This window comes from Mizuhopecten yessoensis, unplaced genomic scaffold (assembly GCF_002113885.1).
Source record: "Mizuhopecten yessoensis strain PY_sf001 unplaced genomic scaffold, ASM211388v2 scaffold10885, whole genome shotgun sequence".
Classification (NCBI taxonomy): domain Eukaryota; kingdom Metazoa; phylum Mollusca; class Bivalvia; order Pectinida; family Pectinidae; genus Mizuhopecten; species Mizuhopecten yessoensis.
The window spans coordinates 515,996-521,996 of record NW_018408770.1 but is presented as its reverse complement, the minus strand read 5'-3'; the positions used below and the strand labels follow the sequence as shown (position 1 = coordinate 521,996).

Sequence of the window (6,001 nt, the reverse complement as noted above, 5' to 3'; positions counted from 1 at the left end):
CCACAGTGTAAGGACATACTTGTGTACTGTGCATGGTCTAGTCTGTGTCCACAATGTAAGGACATACTTGTGTACTATGCGCTGTCTAGTCTGTGCCCACAGTGTAAGGACATACTTGGGTACTGTACACTGTCTAGTCTGTGCCCACAGTGTAAGGACAAACTTGTGTACTGTACACCGTCTAGTCTGTGCCCACAGTGTAAGGACATACTTGTGTACTGTGCATGGTCTGGTCTGTGCCCACAGTGTAAGGACATACTTGTGTACTATGCGCTGGCTAGTCTGTGCCCACAGTGTAAGGATATACTTGGGTACTGTACACTGTCTAGTCTGCTCCCACAGTGTAAGGACATACTTGGGGACTGTACACTGTCTAGTCTGTGCCCACAGTGTAAGGACAAACTTGTGCACTGTCTAGTCTGTGGCTTATAGTTTATAGCCTCCTCAAATGTCTCAGACAGGTATCATAACTGTATGGTTTGAAGTGGAAGATTAAATTATGTCACCCACACTAATTGTTGATTATAAAGCCTGTATATATGTGATAAGAGGATTCTAAACAGACCACTTGGTCAGATATAGACTGAAGGACCTCACTCACCTAGATCAATATGGCCTGAAAACGTTAATGTCTATAACCAAATTTTTGAATACAAATTGTTTACATTATATACAGTTAAGGGTGTAAGCCAGTGCTTTACAATTCACCATAATATTTTGCCCACTGAATATTTCACCCTTCCATCTTTCGATAAAATGAATAATTTTACAGACGTTTTCTGATTTTGTTCATTGCAAGTGTAGCACTAGAACATAGAGTGTGTCATGTTTCTCTCCAAGTAACTTACACATTGTTAGCTCACCTGGCCCGAAGGGCCATGTGAGCTTATCCCATGGTGTAGCGTCCGTCGTCCGGCGTCCGGCGTCCATCAACTTTTTCCTTTAAAATGCTTCTTGTCCTGAATGGCTCAGAGGATTTTGACCAAATTTGGTCAGGAGCATCATTGGCCAAAGGGTTCTCAGTTTTATATAAACGGAGAGTATAACCCCCCTGGGGTCAGAGGGGCGGGGCCAAATAGGGGGAAAATAGGTAAATCTTTAAAAATCTTCTTCTCAACCAATTGAAGAATTTTGACCAAATTTGTCCTAGAGCATCTTTGGACAAAGGAGACTCAAGTTTGTATAAATGGAGGGTGTGGCCTCTTTAGGGGCAGAGGGGCGGGGCCAAATAGGGGAAGTAGAGGATTTTTTCTCTCCTACTATACAAGTGAAGGGATTTAAACCAAATGCAGTCTGAAGCTTGGTCTGGAGCATCATTGGCCAAAGGGTTCTCAGTTTTGTATAAACGGACGGTATAGCCCCCCCTCGGGGCAGAGGGGCAGGGCTAAATAAGGGGAAAAAAGGTAAATCTTTAAAAATGTTCTTCTTCTCAACCAATTGAAGGATTTTGACCAAATTTGTCCTAGAGCATCTTTGGACAAAGAAGACTCAAGTTTGTATAAACGGAGGGTGTGGCCCCTCTGGGGGCGGAGGGGCGGGGCCCAATAGGGGAAATAGAGGATTTTTTTTCTCCTGCTATACAAGTGAAGGGATTTTAACCAAATGCAGTCTGAAGCATGATTAGGGACAAAAGAATCAATTTTGTATAAACTGAGGTGTGTGGGCCTCCTTCTAAGGGCAGATGGGTGGGGCCCATTAGGGGAAATAGAGGAAAACATCAAATATCCTTCTCCTTTTGTACCGATGAAGGGATTTTGACCAAATTTGGTCTGGAGCATCATTGGCCAAAGGGTTCTCAGTTTTGTATGAACGGAGGGTATGGTCCCCCTGGGGGCAGAGGGACGGGGCCAAATAGGGGAAAATAGGTAAATCTTTAAAAATCTTCTCCTCAACCAATTGAAGGATTTTGACCAAATTTGTCCTAGAGCATCTTTGGACAAAGGAGACTCAAGTTTGTATAAACGGAGGGTGTGGGCCTTCTGGCGGCATAGGAGCGGGGCCCAATAGGGGAAATAGAGGATTTTTTTTCTCCTACTATACAAGTGAAGGGATTTAAACCAAATGCAGTCTGAAGCATGCTTAGGGAGAAAAGAATCAATTTTGTTTAAACTGAGGTGTGTGGATTCCCCTTCTTTGGGGCAGATTAGTGGGGCCCATTAGGGGAAATAGAGGAAAACATTAAAGATCCTTCTCCTTCTGTACCGTTGAAGGGATTTTAACCTAACCAAACTTGTTTTAGAGAATCTTTGGGCAAAGGGAATTGAATATTTATAAATGGAAGATGCAACTTTGTTACTTGTACTCCTTTGATAAACCTGAATGGTACTCAGCAGGTTTTAAATTGAAAAATAAAATACCAGGTGAGCTATTAAGGCCCCTGGGCCTCTTGTTACTAACTCACAAAGAAACCTGCCTCCCTTAGGCCGAAACATGTCAGCACGGTAGATAGAGCCAAGGAAATATAATTGTTAACAGGATCCAGTGGTGTTGCTGCTCATCCTTTCTTTTTGATTTGCCCTGCCACCATGAGAACTATAAATACCATTAGGTATCCACCTCTGGATCACTACCGCCACATTGGCATTGACCCCGCTGCAGTTGGGTCGTTACCCAACTGTCTTGATTCTTGTTAAGTGTTGAATTGTTTAATGGTAAAAAACCAGCTATAGCTCCGGACTTGGGTTCAATTTCAAAATAGGGCAGTCTACAGGAAGGTGGTTCCCATTCTGTAGCAGGTTGATAACGGTTTATGATTGACCTTGTGTGACCTTAGACTACAGTGATCGACCTTAACACTTATCTTTGTCAGTCTGTAAACAATCTGGGTAACTCCAGCTTTTAGATAACACGTACCATAAAAATACATTGATAAAATAAAGATATAGATAGCAATACTACATGCTACTGTACTTGTGTGTCTACCCCAGGGTGACACTGTCTTCACAAACTGCTGAAAAATCAAGGATTATACTAGCTTGCATCAATTCATTTACGTCACACAAAAAAGGTCAGTTCAAATTAATTGTCCTTTGGTTAATTTAATTAACACAGAGACTTTCTTGACACAAATATCTGGGTTTGAGTTCATTAAAAAATATAGAAAAGAGTATGTAGGTCAAGCAGATTATCTGTGTGAGTTAAGAGGGTGGGTATTTGACTTACAAGTGTGCGAGTTAAGGAGTTTCTGCTGTAAAGTAGTAATAAAACAACATGTCTTGACTCATAACTTCAGTTGTATCATAATGCTTTCAGCCAAATTCAGCACTTTTCTCTGGACGATTTTCATACTTTTTGATCCACTATAACATTCAACAACTGCATTGTCAGTGATTATGTGCGTAAATGGACCTGAAAAGTTGTACTGACTTAAATTTCATCTTGGTCAAATCATCTTTCCCAGGTCTTTATTATAACAACATATTCCCATCAACTAAAATGAAGTCCATAATTAACAAAGATTGCATGAGGCTGTTTTGACTACACCAAGGAGGGGCATTAAATACTTTCATATAACATATATATAACCAAATTCAAAGCTGACATGACCTAAGCTATCATGAAATATGACTTGCATCAAAAAGCTATTGTGACCTTTGACATTCAATGGTAAGTTATCATGAACTTGACATGCAGTAAGAAAATCTATCATGACCTTTGACATATAAAAAGAAGCTTAATGTTTTATGACCTTCGACTAAGAAGCTATTGTTTGAAATGCACTAAAATGATGTCATGACATTAAAATGCACCAAAAAGCTTATGTGACCTTTGACATGTACTAAAACTCTATTGAGACCTTTTTTATGCACCTAAATTCTGTCATGACATTGACATGCAATAAGAATTATGACATTAGATAATAAATTAGAAGCTGTCATGAATTTTGAAAAGTGATAACATGGTCTCATGGCAAACATAACATGCAATGATGAAGTATGTGCCATCATGATTTTGTATTGATGAAAAACTATGATTTGGTATTTATCAGCAGAGCACCTCACCTCACAAAGAAAGTGTTGCACAATTACCCTGTACTAAGGGTGTCACCCGAGACCCAATGCTGCCGTTGTCGTGCCAAGGTTGGCAGGCACTTCTGTCTGACCTCTGCTGCATATTGCAGCATGAAACAGACAGGTATACACTGACAAGTGGAGATAACTCACAATTCAAGACGTTAGAATTTAGAATGTAAATAAATATCTCTGTAAGATTGATTAGAATTATCATAATGGTGATACTGTTGAAAGAGTAAGATAGTAAATATAATGGACCTATCTACCTTGACATGAAATGACCAGTAGCTGTGATGTAGGGGGGTATAGATCTGATTGTTCTTTTATGCCAAACCTAGATTACTGCTGAAATTGAATGTTGTAAACATAAGCCGGTCTGATAGACAAATTCACTTGTTTGATATCAGTATCCTGCTCGTAAATTTTCCTTATTTAAACATGACCACTATATTTGAAATGGAAATTGACAATATTTAGATTGATAAATAAATGGCAATCCCAGATTCTGACCTTTGGTATATTCCAGGTTATACAAGGGAGTTTCCAAAGATTGTTATGAAAACTTTTTGAATACAGATTTACTACAATCTTCTTTCTGATACCCTCCTACAGTTGATATTTCACTGACTACCTTCATGAAAACAAGTAAGAAAAATGGCAATGAGGTACTATGAAATGAACTGCAATAATCTACCAACCTCGTGTCGGATACACGCAACTTGAAATCTTATCGAAAATCAATATTTAGGGGAATATTGCTACAGTTTGTCATAAGAAAATGTTATATTTTAAGGACACTTTCACTCAACTTTAAATCAAATCAAAACAGACCTGAATGCTTTCATCACCTTCCTAAACAGTTAACAGCTTTTACCTGTCTGGGAATCTTGAAATAATTTGAAACAAGGGGCATAACATCAAGGTTTTTAATATTATTTTTTTCTGTCACCAATGATATTGAATGTTGTCTTGTAATAGAAGATTGCTTTGTGTGGTATCAAGGACAAAAATACAGAAAGGCGTGAATATAGGATTAATGAAGTTTTACATTTATAGATTACACAAATTCACACTTCTCGTTACATTACAGTGCAATTTGCACTCAACAAAATTACTTCTTAAAATAATTGAAACATAAAATATGCTGGGAACATAATGGATTTATTGTGTAGTCTTGCATGGAGATGGGATTTATAGAATCCTGAAGCCTCTACTGGAGTGAGTCTAAGGTAAACCAGGGTCCATTATCAGGTGTACCAGGATTGAGGGGGTTAGATTAGGTACCTGGTACCTCTGAGGTGTAGATAAAGGGGCACGCTCCACACACTGATATAGACATATCCCTGTCGGTTTGCAGTCTGGACATATCTGCTGTCAATCAAGCTAACTTGCACTTTGGGGGTTTTCTGAAAAAGGTAGGACATTTTGCTGATTATAAAGTTATTCAATTTGCCATTTCTTAATCTTACGACTACAAACTGCTTATATTTAGGTAACAGATCAAATTTGTGTTACTGTAGATGGTGATAATTGTGCATGCTAACTACTCTACAAAGAAACATATTCAACGATACTTTATTTCACAAATTCTGTGGGTATTGAATTTACATTATGTTAAGTATTTATAGCAAATGGTTGAAATATTTCACTTGATGCAAATTTGTGTGCTTATATATGTACTGATATTTATTTCATACCTGTATTTCTAATATATAATGCATGATAGTGGAGAATTTGGGTGAAAATAAAAATCTCACTGATATTTATAAATATGATGTATAATACTTTTTTTTCTTTTGGATTTTTTTCTTTCTTTTCAATTCACAGTCATATTACATCAATATCATTCATGACATACATCAATGTGTATGTACTATATCGTGGGAGATGTACATCAATGTGTATGTACTATGTAGTGTCAGACATACATCAATGTGTATGTACTATGTAGTGTCAGACATACATCAATGTGTATGTACTATGTAGTG

General features: G+C 38.0%; 1 protein-coding gene across 3 annotated transcripts in view; it reads left to right on the top strand.

Moving 5' to 3' along the window:
• The window catches only part of LOC110463273 (sodium bicarbonate transporter-like protein 11), a 159,737-nt gene that overhangs the window by 14,906 nt on the left and 138,830 nt on the right, over positions 1-6,001 (top strand). Inside the window, exon 1 of one of the 3 annotated variants that reach the window (XM_021517730.1) lies at positions 5,371-5,428. The exons of the other annotated variants lie outside the window; for them this stretch is intronic. The gene's annotated coding sequence lies outside the window, so the exon portion shown is untranslated. Of the gene's footprint in view, positions 1-5,370; positions 5,429-6,001 lie in introns of those variants that run through there. 3 annotated transcript variants of the gene reach the window in all.